This window comes from Crinia signifera, chromosome 3 (assembly GCF_055691185.1).
Source record: "Crinia signifera chromosome 3, ASM5569118v1, whole genome shotgun sequence".
Lineage (NCBI taxonomy): Eukaryota > Metazoa > Chordata > Amphibia > Anura > Myobatrachidae > Crinia > Crinia signifera.
In genome coordinates this window covers 336,936,312-336,959,881 of record NC_139219.1, presented here as the reverse complement: position 1 = coordinate 336,959,881, position 23,570 = coordinate 336,936,312, and the positions used below count along the sequence as shown (strand labels likewise).

Below are 23,570 nucleotides of genomic sequence, written 5' to 3'. Positions count from 1 at the left end.
CAATGTTAAAATGATTCCTATGGAAAAAATGGGTCCTTTTCATACCCCTACTATCCAAGTGGGCATGGAGTTGGATATAAACCTGTGGCGAGCGTAGCGAGCCACCGAGCCCGAAGCGTGGCGAGCGAAGCGAGCCCCGCGAGGGGACGGTATTCGTCCCCTCGCGGGGCTCGCTTCGCTCGCCACGCTTCGGGCTCGGTGGCTCGCTACGCTCGCCACAGGTTTATATCCAACTCCATGCCCACTTGGATAGTAGGGGTATGAAAAGGACCCATTTTTCCCATTGAATTCCATGTTAAAATGGACTCAGTCCATTTTAACATTGATTCCTATGGAAAAATCGGGTCATCGCATCGCATCGCATCGCATCGAATCGCATGGTCGCATGCGATGCGATGCGATCTCCCGATCCGACCCGATTTAGAAATCGGCAGCCCAGATACTACATAAGTACCGGAAGATGTTACACAATTATGCACCATCACTAGAAAATCCCTGACCTCTATGTACTACCAAGAGGTCTATGTTAGAACTATTCACAGGGCATATATCACCTCTCATCGTAGAAAATATATGGTAGCAGAAGAACAGGGACACTGTGTAAAATGTGGAACTACTATAGCGGACTATGCCCATTCTATGTGGGATTGCTATAAACTCAGAAAGTTCTGGAATAAGGTACTACATTACATCTCGGCAATGTTTAAAGTGACATTTACTTTCGATCCGGCAGCATTTATGGGTTTAAATTTTAATACATGGCCTATAGATAAAATAGGAAAAAGTTCTATACCACTCCTCATAACTATACTTACCGTAGCAAGAAAATGTATACTCTTGCATTGGACAAAGAAATCTGCTCCACAATTAGCATCATTGAAACAAAAATTGCTACGAATGGTATATTATGAGTGGAAATATGCTAGACTAGACCCCCGGAACGGAACTAGATCATTTTATAATAAATGGCAATTATTTATCAATACACTTGATGATGATGCTAAACAACGCTTTAAGGCCGTAATGATAACATCCAATGAGTGAAATACCCTTATTTAGTGCTTGTCATGAAGATGTATACAATGCACTATCTTTCTTACCTCTTCCGTTGCCCTTTCCTAGAAATGTTTTAAACCTGACTAATTCATCTGGAAACTGATATAATATGTTTAATGTATTATGTATACTGCAGACCTCGGTCACCACCCACACTTCTTCCCCCCCCCCCCTTTTCCCCCTCTCCTTCCTCTCTCCTCCCACTGATATCCAGTATGTCTTTGTCTATGTCTGTGTCTATGTCTGTTAGTGTCTGGTTATAATATATTTTGGCTAATAAACTACTGAAATGTCAGTGATGAGACCAAGGGAATAGGGAACACGGAACAAGATACTTTGGCTACAAATTTTAATATAATACACTCGATGAAAGATATTTAGTGAAAACTAGTTATGTTTATTGGTAATACAAAGGTCTCAAATTATAAAAATCAATCAATATAATAGCTATATTACCTGAGACAAATGATAGGATATATTTTATTATAGTACTTGAAAGATCGGCAAGACTAAAGTAATCTTTATGTATATTTTTTTTTTTGTGAAGTACATGATAAGTGCATTTTCTTTGCACCAAGTATAATTGTGATAAAAAGAACGCTCTCTCTCTCGCTAAGATTATACAATAAGAATATTCAATAAGACTGACAATTATCTTGCTTCTACAATCTGTTTGTTTATTTGAATGTTTATTTGAATGTATACTGTTGAAAATTCAATAAAAAGCATTTAAAAAAAAAAAACTTGAATCTAGTCTTATTTTGTTGACTTGGAACAATCAGTCAGCACATTTGGTTTCTATCTCAAAGGTTTGTGGTTTAATCCCACCCAGGGATATTTTTGACCTTGTGATCATATTTTGAAGAACCTTAGGTAGACAAGTTAAAACATAAAACCACCTCTTGTTATGCAGTATATCTAGACTTCTCTGATACAATTCCTCTTAAAAGTAGTTAATTAGGTAAGTTTTTTAGGAAACCATTGAAGCACATTTTAGTGTTTGTACCAATGTGTTTCTTTGTTCTTTAATGGATGAACAGTTTTACTAAATCTCTTTTTTAACATAATAAAAAAGATAGAACTGAGCCAAAATATTAATCTCAGTTTTGTATTGGTTTAATCAACAAATAATTATAAAAAAACAAAGATAGCAGAGGATGGTTTCGATCCATCGACCTCTGGGTTATGGGCCCAGCACGCTTCCGCTGCGCCACTCTGCTAATCATATACACAGCTTCAGCTCCTGAAAGCTTACCTCTTGACAAGAAAGTACCAATTTGTTTTTTTTTGTTCTTCAACGGAGGAAGAGTTTTTCAAAAGATCTCCAGATGTTGGCATTTTACACATATTTCAATAAATCAGTTTTAGATCACTAATTTGATACAACTTTAGAGGGGTCTCTGTGGCGCAATCGGTTAGCGCGTTCGGCTGTTAACCGAAAGGTTGGTGGTTCAATCCCACCCAGGGACGTAATCGACTTTTTGGTCACATTTTGGAGAACTAGATGTTGACAAGTTAAAAAATTAAATCACCTCTTGTGGTATAGTGTTCCTGATCTTAAGTCACAGAAGCTCCTGAAAGCTTCACTCTTCATCAGAAAGTACCAATGTTTCTCCTCTGTTCTTCAGTAGATAAAGAATCTTACAAAAGCTCTTTAAAATAATGACTATTAAATCTATGTCTAGGAATTTTTTTTATGGTACTAACTTGAATCTAGTCTTATTTTGTTGACTTGGAACAAACAGTCAGCACATTTGGTTTCTATCTCAAAGGTTTGTGGTTTAATCCCACCCAGGGATATTTTTGACCTTGTGATCATATTTTGAAGAACCTTAGGTAGACAAGTTAAAACATAAAACCACCTCTTGTTATGCAGTATATCTAGACTTCTCTGATACAATTCCTCTTAAAAGTAGTTAATTAGGTAAGTTTTTTAGGAAACCATTGAAGCACATTTTAGTGTTTGTACCAATGTGTTTCTTTGTTCTTTAATGGATGAACAGTTTTACTAAATCTCTTTTTTAACATAATAAAAAAGATAGAACTGAGCCAAAATATTAATCTCAGTTTTGTATTGGTTTAATCAACAAATAATTATAAAAAAACAAAGATAGCAGAGGATGGTTTCGATCCATCGACCTCTGGGTTATGGGCCCAGCACGCTTCCGCTGCGCCACTCTGCTAATCATATACATAGCTTCAGCTCCTGAAAGCTTACCTCTTGACAAGAAAGTACCAATTTGTTTTTTTTTGTTCTTCAACGGAGGAAGAGTTTTTCAAAAGATCTCCAGATGTTGGCATTTTACACATATTTCAATAAATCAGTTTTAGATCACTAATTTGATACAACTTTAGAGGGGTCTCTGTGGCGCAATCGGTTAGCGCGTTCGGCTGTTAACCGAAAGGTTGGTGGTTCAATCCCACCCAGGGACGTAATCGACTTTTTGGTCACATTTTGGAGAACTAGATGTTGACAAGTTAAAAAATTAAATCACCTCTTGTGGTATAGTGTTCCTGATCTTAAGTCACAGAAGCTCCTGAAAGCTTCACTCTTCATCAGAAAGTACCAATGTTTCTCCTCTGTTCTTCAGTAGATAAAGAATCTTACAAAAGCTCTTTAAAATAATGACTATTAAATCTATGTCTAGGAATTTTTTTTATGGTACTAACTTGAATCTAGTCTTATTTCGTTGACTTGGAACAAACAGTCAGCACATTTGGTTTCTATCTCAAAGGTTTGTGGTTTAATCCCACCCAGGGATATTTTTGACCTTGTGATCATATTTTGAAGAACCTTAGGTAGACAAGTTAAAACATAAAACCACCTCTTGTTATGCAGTATATCTAGACTTCTCTGATACAATTCCTCTTAAAAGTAGTTAATTAGGTAAGTTTTTTAGGAAACCATTGAAGCACATTTTAGTGTTTGTACCAATGTGTTTCTTTGTTCTTTAATGGATGAACAGTTTTACTAAATCTCTTTTTTAACATAATAAAAAAGATAGAACTGAGCCAAAATATTAATCTCAGTTTTGTATTGGTTTAATCAACAAATAATTATAAAAAAATAAAGATAGCAGAGGATGGTTTCGATCCATCGACCTCTGGGTTATGGGCCCAGCACGCTTCCGCTGCGCCACTCTGCTAATCATATACATAGCTTCAGCTCCTGAAAGCTTACCTCTTGACAAGAAAGTACCAATTTGTTTTTTTTTGTTCTTCAACGGAGGAAGAGTTTTTCAAAAGATCTCCAGATGTTGGCATTTTACACATATTTCAATAAATCAGTTTTAGATCACTAATTTGATACAACTTTAGAGGGGTCTCTGTGGCGCAATCGGTTAGCGCGTTCGGCTGTTAACCGAAAGGTTGGTGGTTCAATCCCACCCAGGGACGTAATCGACTTTTTGGTCACATTTTGGAGAACTAGATGTTGACAAGTTAAAAAATTAAATCACCTCTTGTGGTATAGTGTTCCTGATCTTAAGTCACAGAAGCTCCTGAAAGCTTCACTCTTCATCAGAAAGTACCAATGTTTCTCCTCTGTTCTTCAGTAGATAAAGAATCTTACAAAAGCTCTTTAAAATAATGACTATTAAATCTATGTCTAGGAATTTTTTTTATGGTACTAACTTGAATCTAGTCTTATTTCGTTGACTTGGAACAAACAGTCAGCACATTTGGTTTCTATCTCAAAGGTTTGTGGTTTAATCCCACCCAGGGATATTTTTGACCTTGTGATCATATTTTGAAGAACCTTAGGTAGACAAGTTAAAACATAAAACCACCTCTTGTTATGCAGTATATCTAGACTTCTCTGATACAATTCCTCTTAAAAGTAGTTAATTAGGTAAGTTTTTTAGGAAACCATTGAAGCACATTTTAGTGTTTGTACCAATGTGTTTCTTTGTTCTTTAATGGATGAACAGTTTTACTAAATCTCTTTTTTAACATAATAAAAAAGATAGAACTGAGCCAATATATTAATCTCAGTTTTGTATTGGTTTAATCAACAAATAATTATAAAAAAAAAACAAAGATAGCAGAGGATGGTTTCGATCCATCGACCTCTGGGTTATGGGCCCAGCACGCTTCCGCTGCGCCACTCTGCTAATCATATAAACAGGTTCAGCTCCTGAAAGCTTACCTCTTGACAAGAAAGTACCAATTTGTTTTTTTGTTCTTCAATGGAGGAAGAGTTTTACAAAAGATCCCAGATGTTGGCCTTGGTACTTATGTATTATCTGGGCTCCCATGTTAAATGCACCCCATTTTTTCATACCCCTACTATCCAACTACGCATGGAGTTGATTTTATATAGTGTGGCGAGCGCAGCGAGCCACCGTGCCCGAAGCGTGGTGAGCGCAGCGAGCCCCGCGAGGGGACTCGGTCTCATAAGAAAAACGGGAGCCCAGATTACACATATTTCAATAAATCATTTTTAGATCACTAATTTGATACAACTTTAGAGGGGTCTCTGTGGCACGTTCGGCTGTTAACTGAAAGGTTGGTGGTTCAATCCCACCCAGGGACGTAATCGACTTTTTGGTCACATTTTGGAGAACTAGATGTTGACAAGTTAAAACATTAAATCACCTCTTGTGGTATAGTGTTCCTGATCTTAAGTCACAGAAGCTCCTGAAAGCTTCACTCTTCATCAGAAAGTACCAATGTTTCTCCTCTGTTCTTCAGTAGATAAAGAATCTTACAAAAGCTCTTTAAAATAATGACTATTAAATCTATGTCTAGGAATTTTTTTATGGTACTAACTTGAATCTAGTCTTATTTTTTTGACTTGGAACAATCAGTCAGCACATTTGGTTTCTATCTCAAAGGTTTGTGGTTTAATCCCACCAAGGGATATTTTTGACCTTGTGATCATATTTTGAAGAACCTTAGGTAGACAAGTTAAAACCACCTCTTGTTATGCAGTATAACACATAAAACCACCTCTTGTTATGCAGTATATCTAGACTTCTCTGATACAATTCCTCTTAAAAGTAGTTAATTAGGTAAGTTTTTAGGAAACCATTGAAGCACATTTTAGTGTTTGTACCAATGTGTTTCTTTGTTCTTTAATGGATGAACAGTTTTACTAAATCTCTTTTTTAACATAATAAAAAAGATAGAACTGAGCCAAAATATTAATCTCAGTTTTGTATTGGTTTAATCAACAAATAATTATAAAAAACAAAGATAGCAGAGGATGGTTTCGATCCATCGACCTCTGGGTTATGGGCCCAGCACGCTTCCGCTGCGCCACTCTGCTAATCATATACACAGCTTCATCTCCTGAAAGCTTACCTCTTGACAAGAAAGTACCAATTTGTTTTTTTTTGTTCTTCAACGGAGGAAGAGTTTTACAAAAGATCTCCAGATGTTGGCATTTTACACATATTTCAACAAATCATTTTTAGATCACTAATTGGATACAACTTTAGAGGGGTCTCTGTGGCGCAATCGGTTAGCGCGGTCGGCTGTTAACCGAAAGGTTGGTGGTTCAATCCCACCCGTGGACGTAATCGACTTTTTGGTCACATTTTGGAGAACTAGATGTTGACAAGTTAAAAAATTAAATCACCTCTTGTGGTATAGTGTTCCTGATCTTAAGTCACAGAAGCTCCTGAAAGCTTCACTCTTCATCAGAAAGTACCAATGTTTCTCCTCTGTTCTTCAGTAGATAAAGAATCTTACAAAAGCTCTTTAAAATAATGACTATTAAATCTATGTCTAGGAATTTTTTTTATGGTACTAACTTGAATCTAGTCTTATTTTGTTGACTTGGAACAAACAGTCAGCACATTTGGTTTCTATCTCAAAGGTTTGTGGTTTAATCCCACCCAGGGATATTTTTGACCTTGTGATCATATTTTGAAGAACCTTAGGTAGACAAGTTAAAACATAAAACCACCTCTTGTTATGCAGTATATCTAGACTTCTCTGATACAATTCCTCTTAAAAGTAGTTAATTAGGTAAGTTTTTTAGGAAACCATTGAAGCACATTTTAGTGTTTGTACCAATGTGTTTCTTTGTTCTTTAATGGATGAACAGTTTTACTAAATCTCTTTTTTAACATAATAAAAAAGATAGAACTGAGCCAAAATATTAATCTCAGTTTTGTATTGGTTTAATCAACAAATAATTATAAAAAAACAAAGATAGCAGAGGATGGTTTCGATCCATCGACCTCTGGGTTATGGGCCCAGCACGCTTCCGCTGCGCCACTCTGCTAATCATATACACAGCTTCAGCTCCTGAAAGCTTACCTCTTGACAAGAAAGTACCAATTTGTTTTTTTTTGTTCTTCAACGGAGGAAGAGTTTTTCAAAAGATCTCCAGATGTTGGCATTTTACACATATTTCAATAAATCAGTTTTAGATCACTAATTTGATACAACTTTAGAGGGGTCTCTGTGGCGCAATCGGTTAGCGCGTTCGGCTGTTAACCGAAAGGTTGGTGGTTCAATCCCACCCAGGGACGTAATCGACTTTTTGGTCACATTTTGGAGAACTAGATGTTGACAAGTTAAAAAATTAAATCACCTCTTGTGGTATAGTGTTCCTGATCTTAAGTCACAGAAGCTCCTGAAAGCTTCACTCTTCATCAGAAAGTACCAATGTTTCTCCTCTGTTCTTCAGTAGATAAAGAATCTTACAAAAGCTCTTTAAAATAATGACTATTAAATCTATGTCTAGGAATTTTTTTTATGGTACTAACTTGAATCTAGTCTTATTTCGTTGACTTGGAACAAACAGTCAGCACATTTGGTTTCTATCTCAAAGGTTTGTGGTTTAATCCCACCCAGGGATATTTTTGACCTTGTGATCATATTTTGAAGAACCTTAGGTAGACAAGTTAAAACATAAAACCACCTCTTGTTATGCAGTATATCTAGACTTCTCTGATACAATTCCTCTTAAAAGTAGTTAATTAGGTAAGTTTTTTAGGAAACCATTGAAGCACATTTTAGTGTTTGTACCAATGTGTTTCTTTGTTCTTTAATGGATGAACAGTTTTACTAAATCTCTTTTTTAACATAATAAAAAAGATAGAACTGAGCCAAAATATTAATCTCAGTTTTGTATTGGTTTAATCAACAAATAATTATAAAAAAAAAACAAAGATAGCAGAGGATGGTTTCGATCCATCGACCTCTGGGTTATGGGCCCAGCACGCTTCCGCTGCGCCACTCTGCTAATCATATAAACAGGTTCAGCTCCTGAAAGCTTACCTCTTGACAAGAAAGTACCAATTTGTTTTTTTGTTCTTCAATGGAGGAAGAGTTTTACAAAAGATCCCAGATGTTGGCCTTTTACACATATTTCAATAAATCATTTTTAGATCACTAATTTGATACAACTTTAGAGGGGTCTCTGTGGCACGTTCGGCTGTTAACTGAAAGGTTGGTGGTTCAATCCCACCCAGGGACGTAATCGACTTTTTGGTCACATTTTGGAGAACTAGATGTTGACAAGTTAAAACATTAAATCACCTCTTGTGGTATAGTGTTCCTGATCTTAAGTCACAGAAGCTCCTGAAAGCTTCACTCTTCATCAGAAAGTACCAATGTTTCTCCTCTGTTCTTCAGTAGATAAAGAATCTTACAAAAGCTCTTTAAAATAATGACTATTAAATCTATGTCTAGGAATTTTTTTATGGTACTAACTTGAATCTAGTCTTATTTTGTTGACTTGGAACAATCAGTCAGCACATTTGGTTTCTATCTCAAAGGTTTGTGGTTTAATCCCACCAAGGGATATTTTTGACCTTGTGATCATATTTTGAAGAACCTTAGGTAGACAAGTTAAAACCACCTCTTGTTATGCAGTATAACACATAAAACCACCTCTTGTTATGCAGTATATCTAGACTTCTCTGATACAATTCCTCTTAAAAGTAGTTAATTAGGTAAGTTTTTAGGAAACCATTGAAGCACATTTTAGTGTTTGTACCAATGTGTTTCTTTGTTCTTTAATGGATGAACAGTTTTACTAAATCTCTTTTTTAACATAATAAAAAAGATAGAACTGAGCCAAAATATTAATCTCAGTTTTGTATTGGTTTAATCAACAAATAATTATAAAAAACAAAGATAGCAGAGGATGGTTTCGATCCATCGACCTCTGGGTTATGGGCCCAGCACGCTTCCGCTGCGCCACTCTGCTAATCATATACACAGCTTCAGCTCCTGAAAGCTTACCTCTTGACAAGAAAGTACCAATTTGTTTTTTTTTGTTCTTCAACGGAGGAAGAGTTTTACAAAAGATCTCCAGATGTTGGCATTTTACACATATTTCAATAAATCATTTTTAGATCACTAATTTGATACAACTTTAGAGGGGTCTCTGTGGCGCAATCGGTTAGCGCGTTCGGCTGTTAACCGAAAGGTTGGTGGTTCAATCCCACCCAGGGACGTAATTGACTTTTTGGTCACATTTTGGAGAACTAGATGTTGACAAGTTAAAACATTAAATCACCTCTTGTGGTATAGTGTTCCTGATCTTAAGTCACAGAAGCTCCTGAAAGCTTCACTCTTCATCAGAAAGTACCAATGTTTCTCCTCTGTTCTTCAGTAGATAAAGAATCTTACAAAAGCTCTTTAAAATAATGACTATTAAATCTATGTCTAGGAATTTTTTTTATGGTACTAACTTGAATCTAGTCTTATTTCGTTGACTTGGAACAAACAGTCAGCACATTTGGTTTCTATCTCAAAGGTTTGTGGTTTAATCCCACCCAGGGATATTTTTGACCTTGTGATCATATTTTGAAGAACCTTAGGTAGACAAGTTAAAACATAAAACCACCTCTTGTTATGCAGTATATCTAGACTTCTCTGATACAATTCCTCTTAAAAGTAGTTAATTAGGTAAGTTTTTTAGGAAACCATTGAAGCACATTTTAGTGTTTGTACCAATGTGTTTCTTTGTTCTTTAATGGATGAACAGTTTTACTAAATCTCTTTTTTAACATAATAAAAAAGATAGAACTGAGCCAAAATATTAATCTCAGTTTTGTATTGGTTTAATCAACAAATAATTATAAAAAAAAAACAAAGATAGCAGAGGATGGTTTCGATCCATCGACCTCTGGGTTATGGGCCCAGCACGCTTCCGCTGCGCCACTCTGCTAATCATATAAACAGGTTCAGCTCCTGAAAGCTTACCTCTTGACAAGAAAGTACCAATTTGTTTTTTTGTTCTTCAATGGAGGAAGAGTTTTACAAAAGATCCCAGATGTTGGCCTTTTACACATATTTCAATAAATCATTTTTAGATCACTAATTTGATACAACTTTAGAGGGGTCTCTGTGGCACGTTCGGCTGTTAACTGAAAGGTTGGTGGTTCAATCCCACCCAGGGACGTAATCGACTTTTTGGTCACATTTTGGAGAACTAGATGTTGACAAGTTAAAACATTAAATCACCTCTTGTGGTATAGTGTTCCTGATCTTAAGTCACAGAAGCTCCTGAAAGCTTCACTCTTCATCAGAAAGTACCAATGTTTCTCCTCTGTTCTTCAGTAGATAAAGAATCTTACAAAAGCTCTTTAAAATAATGACTATTAAATCTATGTCTAGGAATTTTTTTATGGTACTAACTTGAATCTAGTCTTATTTTGTTGACTTGGAACAATCAGTCAGCACATTTGGTTTCTATCTCAAAGGTTTGTGGTTTAATCCCACCAAGGGATATTTTTGACCTTGTGATCATATTTTGAAGAACCTTAGGTAGACAAGTTAAAACCACCTCTTGTTATGCAGTATAACACATAAAACCACCTCTTGTTATGCAGTATATCTAGACTTCTCTGATACAATTCCTCTTAAAAGTAGTTAATTAGGTAAGTTTTTAGGAAACCATTGAAGCACATTTTAGTGTTTGTACCAATGTGTTTCTTTGTTCTTTAATGGATGAACAGTTTTACTAAATCTCTTTTTTAACATAATAAAAAAGATAGAACTGAGCCAAAATATTAATCTCAGTTTTGTATTGGTTTAATCAACAAATAATTATAAAAAACAAAGATAGCAGAGGATGGTTTCGATCCATCGACCTCTGGGTTATGGGCCCAGCACGCTTCCGCTGCGCCACTCTGCTAATCATATACACAGCTTCAGCTCCTGAAAGCTTACCTCTTGACAAGAAAGTACCAATTTGTTTTTTTTTGTTCTTCAACGGAGGAAGAGTTTTACAAAAGATCTCCAGATGTTGGCATTTTACACATATTTCAATAAATCATTTTTAGATCACTAATTTGATACAACTTTAGAGGGGTCTCTGTGGCGCAATCGGTTAGCGCGTTCGGCTGTTAACCGAAAGGTTGGTGGTTCAATCCCACCCAGGGACGTAATTGACTTTTTGGTCACATTTTGGAGAACTAGATGTTGACAAGTTAAAACATTAAATCACCTCTTGTGGTATAGTGTTCCCGATCTTAAGTCACAGAAGCTCCTGAAAGCTTCACTCTTCATCAGAAAGTACCAATGTTTCTCCTCTGTTCTTCAGTAGATAAAGAATCTTACAAAAGCTCTTTAAAATAATGACTATTAAATCTATGTCTAGGAATTTTTTTATGGTACTAACTTGAATCTAGTCTTATTTTGTTGACTTGGAACAATCAGTCAGCACATTTGGTTTCTATCTCAAAGGTTTGTGGTTTAATCCCACCCAGGGATATTTTTGACCTTGTGATCATATTTTGAAGAACCTTAGGTAGACAAGTTAAAATATAAAACCACCTCTTGTTATGCAGTATATCTAGACTTCTCTGATACAATTCCTCTTAAAAGTAGTTAATTAGGTAAGTTTTTAGGAAACCATTGAAGCACATTTTAGTGTTTGTACCAATGTGTTTCTTTGTTCTTTAATGGATGAACAGTTTTACTAAATCTCTTTTTTAACATAATAAAAAAGATAGAACTGAGCCAAAATATTAATCTCAGTTTTGTATTGGTTTAATCAACAAATAATTATAAAAAAAACAAAGATAGCAGAGGATGGTTTCGATCCATCGACCTCTGGGTTATGGGCCCAGCACGCTTCCGCTGCGCCACTCTGCTAATCATATAAACAGCTTCAGCTCCTGAAAGCTTACCTCTTGACAAGAAAGTACCAATTTGATTTTTTGTTCTTTAATGGAGGAAGAGTTTTACAAAAGATCTCCAGATGTTGGCCTTTTACACATATTTCAATAAATCATTTTTAGATCACTAATTTGATACAACTTTAGAGGGGTCTCTGTGGCGCAATCGGTTAGCGCGTTTGGCTGTTAACCGAAAGGTTGGGGGTTCAATCCCACCCAGGGACGTAATCGACTTTTTGGTCACATTTTGGAGAACTAGATGTTGACAAGTTAAAACATTAAATCACCTCTTGTGGTATAGTGTTCCTGATCTTAAGTCACAGAAGCTCCTGAAAGCTTCACTCTTCATCAGAAAGTACCAATGTTTCTCCTCTGTTCTTCAGTAGATAAAGAATCTTACAAAAGCTCTTTAAAATAATGACTATTAAATCTATGTCTAGGAATTTTTTTATGGTACTAACTTGAATCTAGTCTTATTTTGTTGACTTGGAACAATCAGTCAGCACATTTGGTTTCTATCTCAAAGGTTTGTGGTTTAATCCCACCAAGGGATATTTTTGACCTTGTGATCATATTTTGAAGAACCTTAGGTAGACAAGTTAAAACCACCTCTTATTATGCAGTATAACACATAAAACCACCTCTTGTTATGCAGTATATCTAGACTTCTCTGATACAATTCCTCTTAAAAGTAGTTAATTAGGTAAGTTTTTAGGAAACCATTGAAGCACATTTTAGTGTTTGTACCAATGTGTTTCTTTGTTCTTTAATGGATGAACAGTTTTACTAAATCTCTTTTTTAACATAATAAAAAAGATAGAACTGAGCCAAAATATTAATCTCAGTTTTGTATTGGTTTAATCAACAAATAATTATAAAAAACAAAGATAGCAGAGGATGGTTTCGATCCATCGACCTCTGGGTTATGGGCCCAGCACGCTTCCGCTGCGCCACTCTGCTAATCATATACACAGCTTCAGCTCCTGAAAGCTTACCTCTTGACAAGAAAGTACCAATTTGTTTTTTTTTGTTCTTCAACGGAGGAAGAGTTTTACAAAAGATCTCCAGATGTTGGCATTTTACACATATTTCAATAAATCATTTTTAGATCACTAATTTGATACAACTTTAGAGGGGTCTCTGTGGCGCAATCGGTTAGCGCGTTCGGCTGTTAACCGAAAGGTTGGTGGTTCAATCCCACCCAGGGACGTAATTGACTTTTTGGTCACATTTTGGAGAACTAGATGTTGACAAGTTAAAACATTAAATCACCTCTTGTGGTATAGTGTTCCTGATCTTAAGTCACAGAAGCTCCTGAAAGCTTCACTCTTCATCAGAAAGTACCAATGTTTCTCCTCTGTTCTTCAGTAGATAAAGAATCTTACAAAAGCTCTTTAAAATAATGACTATTAAATCTATGTCTAGGAATTTTTTTATGGTACTAACTTGAATCTAGTCTTATTTTGTTGACTTGGAACAATCAGTCAGCACATTTGGTTTCTATCTCAAAGGTTTGTGGTTTAATCCCACCAAGGGATATTTTTGACCTTGTGATCATATTTTGAAGAACCTTAGGTAGACAAGTTAAAACCACCTCTTATTATGCAGTATAACACATAAAACCACCTCTTGTTATGCAGTATATCTAGACTTCTCTGATACAATTCCTCTTAAAAGTAGTTAATTAGGTAAGTTTTTAGGAAACCATTGAAGCACATTTTAGTGTTTGTACCAATGTGTTTCTTTGTTCTTTAATGGATGAACAGTTTTACTAAATCTCTTTTTTAACATAATAAAAAAGATAGAACTGAGCCAAAATATTAATCTCAGTTTTGTATTGGTTTAATCAACAAATAATTATAAAAAACAAAGATAGCAGAGAATGGTTTCGATCCATCGACCTCTGGGTTATGGGCCCAGCACGCTTCCGCTGCGCCACTCTGCTAATCATATACACAGCTTCAGCTCCTGAAAGCTTACCTCTTGACAAGAAAGTACCAATTTGTTTTTTTTTGTTCTTCAACGGAGGAAGAGTTTTACAAAAGATCTCCAGATGTTGGCATTTTACACATATTTCAATAAATCATTTTTAGATCACTAATTTGATACAACTTTAGAGGGGTCTCTGTGGCGCAATCGGTTAGCGCGTTCGGCTGTTAACCGAAAGGTTGGTGGTTCAATCCCACCCAGGGACGTAATTGACTTTTTGGTCACATTTTGGAGAACTAGATGTTGACAAGTTAAAACATTAAATCACCTCTTGTGGTATAGTGTTCCTGATCTTAAGTCACAGAAGCTCCTGAAAGCTTCACTCTTCATCAGAAAGTACCAATGTTTCTCCTCTGTTCTTCAGTAGATAAAGAATCTTACAAAAGCTCTTTAAAATAATGACTATTAAATCTATGTCTAGGAATTTTTTTATGGTACTAACTTGAATCTAGTCTTATTTTGTTGACTTGGAACAATCAGTCAGCACATTTGGTTTCTATCTCAAAGGTTTGTGGTTTAATCCCACCCAGGGATATTTTTGACCTTGTGATCATATTTTGAAGAACCTTAGGTAGACAAGTTAAAATATAAAACCACCTCTTGTTATGCAGTATATCTAGACTTCTCTGATACAATTCCTCTTAAAAGTAGTTAATTAGGTAAGTTTTTAGGAAACCATTGAAGCACATTTTAGTGTTTGTACCAATGTGTTTCTTTGTTCTTTAATGGATGAACAGTTTTACTAAATCTCTTTTTTAACATAATAAAAAAGATAGAACTGAGCCAAAATATTAATCTCAGTTTTGTATTGGTTTAATCAACAAATAATTATAAAAAAAACAAAGATAGCAGAGGATGGTTTCGATCCATCGACCTCTGGGTTATGGGCCCAGCACGCTTCCGCTGCGCCACTCTGCTAATCATATAAACAGCTTCAGCTCCTGAAAGCTTACCTCTTGACAAGAAAGTACCAATTTGATTTTTTGTTCTTTAATGGAGGAAGAGTTTTACAAAAGATCTCCAGATGTTGGCCTTTTACACATATTTCAATAAATCATTTTTAGATCACTAATTTGATACAACTTTAGAGGGGTCTCTGTGGCGCAATCGGTTAGCGCGTTTGGCTGTTAACCGAAAGGTTGGGGGTTCAATCCCACCCAGGGACGTAATCGACTTTTTGGTCACATTTTGGAGAACTAGATGTTGACAAGTTAAAACATTAAATCACCTCTTGTGGTATAGTGTTCCTGATCTTAAGTCACAGAAGCTCCTGAAAGCTTCACTCTTCATCAGAAAGTACCAATGTTTCTCCTCTGTTCTTCAGTAGATAAAGAATCTTACAAAAGCTCTTTAAAATAATGACTATTAAATCTATGTCTAGGATTTTTTTTATGGTACTAACTTGAATCTAGTCTTATTTTGTTGACTTGGAACAATCAGTCAGCACATTTGGTTTCTATCTCAAAGGTTTGTGGTTTAATCCCACCAAGGGATATTTTTGACCTTGTGATCATATTTTGAAGAACCTTAGGTAGACAAGTTAAAACCACCTCTTGTTATGCAGTATAACACATAAAACCACCTCTTGTTATGCAGTATATCTAGACTTCTCTGATACAATTCCTCTTAAAAGTAGTTAATTAGGTAAGTTTTTAGGAAACCATTGAAGCACATTTTAGTGTTTGTACCAATGTGTTTCTTTGTTCTTTAATGGATGAACAGTTTTACTAAATCTCTTTTTTAACATAATAAAAAAGATAGAACTGAGCCAAAATATTAATCTCAGTTTTGTATTGGTTTAATCAACAAATAATTATAAAAAAAACAAAGATAGCAGAGGATGGTTTCGATCCATCGACCTCTGGGTTATGGGCCCAGCACGCTTCCGCTGCGCCACTCTGCTAATCATATAAACAGCTTCAGCTCCTGAAAGCTTACCTCTTGACAAGAAAGTACCAATTTGATTTTTTGTTCTTTAATGGAGGAAGAGTTTTACAAAAGATCTCCAGATGTTGGCCTTTTACACATATTTCAATAAATCATTTTTAGATCACTAATTTGATACAACTTTAGAGGGGTCTCTGTGGCGCAATCGGTTAGCGCGTTTGGCTGTTAACCGAAAGGTTGGGGGTTCAATCCCACCCAGGGACGTAATCGACTTTTTGGTCACATTTTGGAGAACTAGATGTTGACAAGTTAAAACATTAAATCACCTCTTGTGGTATAGTGTTCCTGATCTTAAGTCACAGAAGCTCCTGAAAGCTTCACTCTTCATCAGAAAGTACCAATGTTTCTCCTCTGTTCTTCAGTAGATAAAGAATCTTACAAAAGCTCTTTAAAATAATGACTATTAAATCTATGTCTAGGAATTTTTTTATGGTACTAACTTGAATCTAGTCTTATTTTGTTGACTTGGAACAATCAGTCAGCACATTTGGTTTCTATCTCAAAGGTTTGTGGTTTAATCCCACCAAGGGATATTTTTGACCTTGTGATCATATTTTGAAGAACCTTAGGTAGACAAGTTAAAACCACCTCTTATTATGCAGTATAACACATAAAACCACCTCTTGTTATGCAGTATATCTAGACTTCTCTGATACAATTCCTCTTAAAAGTAGTTAATTAGGTAAGTTTTTAGGAAACCATTGAAGCACATTTTAGTGTTTGTACCAATGTGTTTCTTTGTTCTTTAATGGATGAACAGTTTTACTAAATCTCTTTTTTAACATAATAAAAAAGATAGAACTGAGCCAAAATATTAATCTCAGTTTTGTATTGGTTTAATCAACAAATAATTATAAAAAACAAAGATAGCAGAGGATGGTTTCGATCCATCGACCTCTGGGTTATGGGCCCAGCACGCTTCCGCTGCGCCACTCTGCTAATCATATACACAGCTTCAGCTCCTGAAAGCTTACCTCTTGACAAGAAAGTACCAATTTGTTTTTTTTTGTTCTTCAACGGAGGAAGAGTTTTACAAAAGATCTCCAGATGTTGGCATTTTACACATATTTCAATAAATCATTTTTAGATCACTAATTTGATACAACTTTAGAGGGGTCTCTGTGGCGCAATCGGTTAGCGCGTTCGGCTGTTAACCGAAAGGTTGGTGGTTCAATCCCACCCAGGGACGTAATTGACTTTTTGGTCACATTTTGGAGAACTAGATGTTGACAAGTTAAAACATTAAATCACCTCTTGTGGTATAGTGTTCCTGATCTTAAGTCACAGAAGCTCCTGAAAGCTTCACTCTTCATCAGAAAGTACCAATGTTTCTCCTCTGTTCTTCAGTAGATAAAGAATCTTACAAAAGCTCTTTAAAATAATGACTATTAAATCTATGTCTAGGAATTTTTTTATGGTACTAACTTGAATCTAGTCTTATTTTGTTGACTTGGAACAATCAGTCAGCACATTTGGTTTCTATCTCAAAGGTTTGTGGTTTAATCCCACCCAGGGATATTTTTGACCTTGTGATCATATTTTGAAGAACCTTAGGTAGACAAGTTAAAATATAAAACCACCTCTTGTTATGCAGTATATCTAGACTTCTCTGATACAATTCCTCTTAAAAGTAGTTAATTAGGTAAGTTTTTAGGAAACCATTGAAGCACATTTTAGTGTTTGTACCAATGTGTTTCTTTGTTCTTTAATGGATGAACAGTTTTACTAAATCTCTTTTTTAACATAATAAAAAAGATAGAACTGAGCCAAAATATTAATCTCAGTTTTGTATTGGTTTAATCAACAAATAATTATAAAAAAAACAAAGATAGCAGAGGATGGTTTCGATCCATCGACCTCTGGGTTATGGGCCCAGCACGCTTCCGCTGCGCCACTCTGCTAATCATATAAACAGCTTCAGCTCCTGAAAGCTTACCTCTTGACAAGAAAGTACCAATTTGATTTTTTGTTCTTTAATGGAGGAAGAGTTTTACAAAAGATCTCCAGATGTTGGCCTTTTACACATATTTCAATAAATCATTTTTAGATCACTAATTTGATACAACTTTAGAGGGGTCTCTGTGGCGCAATCGGTTAGCGCGTTTGGCTGTTAACCGAAAGGTTGGGGGTTCAATCCCACCCAGGGACGTAATCGACTTTTTGGTCACATTTTGGAGAACTAGATGTTGACAAGTTAAAACATTAAATCACCTCTTGTGGTATAGTGTTCCTGATCTTAAGTCACAGAAGCTCCTGAAAGCTTCACTCTTCATCAGAAAGTACCAATGTTTCTCCTCTGTTCTTCAGTAGATAAAGAATCTTACAAAAGCTCTTTAAAATAATGACTATTAAATCTATGTCTAGGATTTTTTTTATGGTACTAACTTGAATCTAGTCTTATTTTGTTGACTTGGAACAATCAGTCAGCACATTTGGTTTCTATCTCAAAGGTTTGTGGTTTAATCCCACCAAGGGATATTTTTGACCTTGTGATCATATTTTGAAGAACCTTAGGTAGACAAGTTAAAACCACCTCTTGTTATGCAGTATAACACATAAAACCACCTCTTGTTATGCAGTATATCTAGACTTCTCTGATACAATTCCTCTTAAAAGTAGTTAATTAGGTAAGTTTTTAGGAAACCATTGAAGCACATTTTAGTGTTTGTACCAATGTGTTTCTTTGTTCTTTAATGGATGAACAGTTTTACTAAATCTCTTTTTTAACATAATAAAAAAGATAGAACTGAGCCAAAATATTAATCTCAGTTTTGTATTGGTTTAATCAACAAATAATTATAAAAAAACAAAGATAGCAGAGGATGGTTTCGATCCATCGACCTCTGGGTTATGGGCCCAGCACGCGTCCGCTGCGCCACTCTGCTAATCATATACACAGCTTCAGCTCCTGAAAGCTTACCTCTTGACAAGAAAGTACCAATTTGTTTTTTTTTGTTCTTCAACGGAGGAAGAGTTTTACAAAAGATCTCCAGATGTTGGCATTTTACACATATTTCAATAAATCATTTTTAGATCACTAATTTGATACAACTTTAGGGGGGTCTCTGTGGCGCAATCGGTTAGCGCGTTCGGCTGTTAACCGAAAGGTTGGTGGTTCAATCCCACCCAGGGACGTAATCGACTTTTTGGTCACATTTTGGAGAACTAGATGTTGACAAGTTAAAACATTAAATCACCTCTTGTGGTATAGTGTTCCTGATCTTAAGTCACAGAAGCTCCTGAAAGCTTCACTCTTCATCAGAAAGTACCAATGTTTCTCCTCTGTTCTTCAGTAGATAAAGAATCTTACAAAAGTTCTTTAAAATAATGACTATTAAATCTATGTCTAGGAATTTCTTTATGGTACTAACTTGAATCTAGTCTTATTTTGTTGACTTGGAACAATCAGTCAGCACATTTGGTTTCTATCTCAAAGGTTTGTGGTTTAATCCCACCAAGGGATATTTTTGACCTTGTGATCATATTTTGAAGAACCTTAGGTAGACAAGTTAAAACCACCTCTTGTTATGCAGTATAACACATAAAACCACCTCTTGTTATGCAGTATATCTAGACTTCTCTGATACAATTCCTCTTAAAAGTAGTTAATTAGGTAAGTTTTTAGGAAACCATTGAAGCACATTTTAGTGTTTGTACCAATGTGTTTCTTTGTTCTTTAATGGATGAACAGTTTTACTAAATCTCTTTTTTAACATAATAAAAAAGATAGAACTGAGCCAAAATATTAATCTCAGTTTTGTATTGGTTTAATCAACAAATAATTATAAAAAAACAAAGATAGCAGAGGATGGTTTCGATCCATCGACCTCTGGGTTATGGGCCCAACACGCTTCCGCTGCGCCACTCTGCTAATCATATAAACAGCTTCAGCTCCTGAAAGCTTACCTCTTGACAAGAAAGTACCAATTTGATTTTTTGTTCTTTAATGGAGGAAGAGTTTTACAAAAGATCTCCAGATGTTGGCCTTTTACACATATTTCAATAAATCATTTTTAGATCACTAATTTGATACAACTTTAGAGGGGTCTCTGTGGCGCAATCGGTTAGCGCGTTCGGCTGTTAACCGAAAGGTTGGTGGTTCAATCCCACCCAGGGACGTAATCTACTTTTGCAGTATATCTAGACTTCTCTGATACAATTCCTCTTAAAAGTAGTTAATTAGGTAAGTTTTTAGGAAACCATTGAAGCACATTTTAGTGTTTGTACCAATGTGTTTCTTTGTTCTTTAATGGATGAACAGTTTTACTAAATCTCTTTTTTAACATAATAAAAAAGATAGAACTGAGCCAAAATATTAATCTCAGTTTTGTATTGGTTTAATCAACAAATAATTATAAAAAAACAAAGATAGCAGAGGATGGTTTCGATCCATCGACCTCTGGGTTATGGGCCCAGCACGCTTCCGCTGCGCCACTCTGCTAATCATATAAACAGCTTCAGCTCCTGAAAGCTTACCTCTTGACAAGAAAGTACCAATTTGATTTTTTGTTCTTTAATGGAGGAAGAGTTTTACAAAAGATCTCCAGATGTTGGCCTTTTACACATATTTCAATAAATCATTTTTAGATCACTAATTTGATACAACTTTAGAGGGGTCTCTGTGGCGCAATCGGTTAGCGCGTTTGGCTGTTAACCGAAAGGTTGGGGGTTCAATCCCACCCAGGGACGTAATCGACTTTTTGGTCACATTTTGGAGAACTAGATGTTGACAAGTTAAAACATTAAATCACCTCTTGTGGTATAGTGTTCCTGATCTTAAGTCACAGAAGCTCCTGAAAGCTTCACTCTTCATCAGAAAGTACCAATGTTTCTCCTCTGTTCTTCAGTAGATAAAGAATCTTACAAAAGCTCTTTAAAATAATGACTATTAAATCTATGTCTAGGAATTTTTTTATGGTACTAACTTGAATCTAGTCTTATTTTGTTGACTTGGAACAATCAGTCAGCACATTTGGTTTCTATCTCAAAGGTTTGTGGTTTAATCCCACCAAGGGATATTTTTGACCTTGTGATCATATTTTGAAGAACCTTAGGTAGACAAGTTAAAACCACCTCTTATTATGCAGTATAACACATAAAACCACCTCTTGTTATGCAGTATATCTAGACTTCTCTGATACAATTCCTCTTAAAAGTAGTTAATTAGGTAAGTTTTTAGGAAACCATTGAAGCACATTTTAGTGTTTGTACCAATGTGTTTCTTTGTTCTTTAATGGATGAACAGTTTTACTAAATCTCTTTTTTAACATAATAAAAAAGATAGAACTGAGCCAAAATATTAATCTCAGTTTTGTATTGGTTTAATCAACAAATAATTATAAAAAACAAAGATAGCAGAGGATGGTTTCGATCCATCGACCTCTGGGTTATGGGCCCAGCACGCTTCCGCTGCGCCACTCTGCTAATCATATACACAGCTTCAGCTCCTGAAAGCTTACCTCTTGACAAGAAAGTACCAATTTGTTTTTTTTTGTTCTTCAACGGAGGAAGAGTTTTACAAAAGATCTCCAGATGTTGGCATTTTACACATATTTCAATAAATCATTTTTAGATCACTAATTTGATACAACTTTAGAGGGGTCTCTGTGGCGCAATCGGTTAGCGCGTTCGGCTGTTAACCGAAAGGTTGGTGGTTCAATCCCACCCAGGGACGTAATTGACTTTTTGGTCACATTTTGGAGAACTAGATGTTGACAAGTTAAAACATTAAATCACCTCTTGTGGTATAGTGTTCCTGATCTTAAGTCACAGAAGCTCCTGAAAGCTTCACTCTTCATCAGAAAGTACCAATGTTTCTCCTCTGTTCTTCAGTAGATAAAGAATCTTACAAAAGCTCTTTAAAATAATGACTATTAAATCTATGTCTAGGAATTTTTTTATGGTACTAACTTGAATCTAGTCTTATTTTGTTGACTTGGAACAATCAGTCAGCACATTTGGTTTCTATCTCAAAGGTTTGTGGTTTAATCCCACCCAGGGATATTTTTGACCTTGTGATCATATTTTGAAGAACCTTAGGTAGACAAGTTAAAATATAAAACCACCTCTTGTTATGCAGTATATCTAGACTTCTCTGATACAATTCCTCTTAAAAGTAGTTAATTAGGTAAGTTTTTAGGAAACCATTGAAGCACATTTTAGTGTTTGTACCAATGTGTTTCTTTGTTCTTTAATGGATGAACAGTTTTACTAAATCTCTTTTTTAACATAATAAAAAAGATAGAACTGAGCCAAAATATTAATCTCAGTTTTGTATTGGTTTAATCAACAAATAATTATAAAAAAAACAAAGATAGCAGAGGATGGTTTCGATCCATCGACCTCTGGGTTATGGGCCCAGCACGCTTCCGCTGCGCCACTCTGCTAATCATATAAACAGCTTCAGCTCCTGAAAGCTTACCTCTTGACAAGAAAGTACCAATTTGATTTTTTGTTCTTTAATGGAGGAAGAGTTTTACAAAAGATCTCCAGATGTTGGCCTTTTACACATATTTCAATAAATCATTTTTAGATCACTAATTTGATACAACTTTAGAGGGGTCTCTGTGGCGCAATCGGTTAGCGCGTTTGGCTGTTAACCGAAAGGTTGGGGGTTCAATCCCACCCAGGGACGTAATCGACTTTTTGGTCACATTTTGGAGAACTAGATGTTGACAAGTTAAAACATTAAATCACCTCTTGTGGTATAGTGTTCCTGATCTTAAGTCACAGAAGCTCCTGAAAGCTTCACTCTTCATCAGAAAGTACCAATGTTTCTCCTCTGTTCTTCAGTAGATAAAGAATCTTACAAAAGCTCTTTAAAATAATGACTATTAAATCTATGTCTAGGAATTTTTTTATGGTACTAACTTGAATCTAGTCTTATTTTGTTGACTTGGAACAATCAGTCAGCACATTTGGTTTCTATCTCAAAGGTTTGTGGTTTAATCCCACCCAGGGATATTTTTGACCTTGTGATCATATTTTGAAGAACCTTAGGTAGACAAGTTAAAATATAAAACCACCTCTTGTTATGCAGTATATCTAGACTTCTCTGATACAATTCCTCTTAAAAGTAGTTAATTAGGTAAGTTTTTAGGAAACCATTGAAGCACATTTTAGTGTTTGTACCAATGTGTTTCTTTGTTCTTTAATGGATGAACAGTTTTACTAAATCTCTTTTTTAACATAATAAAAAAGATAGAACTGAGCCAAAATATTAATCTCAGTTTTGTATTGGTTTAATCAACAAATAATTATAAAAAAAACAAAGATAGCAGAGGATGGTTTCGATCCATCGACCTCTGGGTTATGGGCCCAGCACGCTTCCGCTGCGCCACTCTGCTAATCATATAAACAGCTTCAGCTCCTGAAAGCTTACCTCTTGACAAGAAAGTACCAATTTGATTTTTTGTTCTTTAATGGAGGAAGAGTTTTACAAAAGATCTCCAGATGTTGGCCTTTTACACATATTTCAATAAATCATTTTTA

The 23,570-nt window shown here is 35.5% G+C and overlaps 12 non-coding genes across 12 annotated transcripts; all 12 read left to right on the top strand.

Moving 5' to 3' along the window:
* The first annotated feature begins 2,452 nt into the window (after positions 1-2,452).
* On the top strand, positions 2,453-2,526 carry TRNAN-GUU (transfer RNA asparagine (anticodon GUU)). The gene has a single exon. It is a non-coding gene; the product is annotated as a tRNA-Asn (tRNA).
* An 889-nt stretch (positions 2,527-3,415) lies between these two features.
* On the top strand, positions 3,416-3,489 carry TRNAN-GUU (transfer RNA asparagine (anticodon GUU)). Its single transcript has one exon. It is a non-coding gene; the product is annotated as a tRNA-Asn (tRNA).
* An 889-nt stretch (positions 3,490-4,378) lies between these two features.
* On the top strand, positions 4,379-4,452 carry TRNAN-GUU (transfer RNA asparagine (anticodon GUU)). The gene has a single exon. It is a non-coding gene; the product is annotated as a tRNA-Asn (tRNA).
* Positions 4,453-7,464: 3,012 nt separating this feature from the next.
* TRNAN-GUU (transfer RNA asparagine (anticodon GUU)) lies at positions 7,465-7,538 on the top strand. The gene has a single exon. It is a non-coding gene; the product is annotated as a tRNA-Asn (tRNA).
* A 1,861-nt stretch (positions 7,539-9,399) lies between these two features.
* On the top strand, positions 9,400-9,473 carry TRNAN-GUU (transfer RNA asparagine (anticodon GUU)). The gene has a single exon. It is a non-coding gene; the product is annotated as a tRNA-Asn (tRNA).
* A 1,861-nt stretch (positions 9,474-11,334) lies between these two features.
* TRNAN-GUU (transfer RNA asparagine (anticodon GUU)) lies at positions 11,335-11,408 on the top strand. Its single transcript has one exon. It is a non-coding gene; the product is annotated as a tRNA-Asn (tRNA).
* A 1,871-nt stretch (positions 11,409-13,279) lies between these two features.
* TRNAN-GUU (transfer RNA asparagine (anticodon GUU)) lies at positions 13,280-13,353 on the top strand. Its single transcript has one exon. It is a non-coding gene; the product is annotated as a tRNA-Asn (tRNA).
* Positions 13,354-14,264: 911 nt separating this feature from the next.
* Positions 14,265-14,338, top strand: TRNAN-GUU (transfer RNA asparagine (anticodon GUU)). The gene has a single exon. It is a non-coding gene; the product is annotated as a tRNA-Asn (tRNA).
* Positions 14,339-17,194: 2,856 nt separating this feature from the next.
* Positions 17,195-17,268, top strand: TRNAN-GUU (transfer RNA asparagine (anticodon GUU)). Its single transcript has one exon. It is a non-coding gene; the product is annotated as a tRNA-Asn (tRNA).
* Positions 17,269-19,140: 1,872 nt separating this feature from the next.
* On the top strand, positions 19,141-19,214 carry TRNAN-GUU (transfer RNA asparagine (anticodon GUU)). The gene has a single exon. It is a non-coding gene; the product is annotated as a tRNA-Asn (tRNA).
* A 910-nt stretch (positions 19,215-20,124) lies between these two features.
* On the top strand, positions 20,125-20,198 carry TRNAN-GUU (transfer RNA asparagine (anticodon GUU)). Its single transcript has one exon. It is a non-coding gene; the product is annotated as a tRNA-Asn (tRNA).
* Positions 20,199-21,679: 1,481 nt separating this feature from the next.
* On the top strand, positions 21,680-21,753 carry TRNAN-GUU (transfer RNA asparagine (anticodon GUU)). Its single transcript has one exon. It is a non-coding gene; the product is annotated as a tRNA-Asn (tRNA).
* Positions 21,754-23,570: the final 1,817 nt, after the last annotated feature.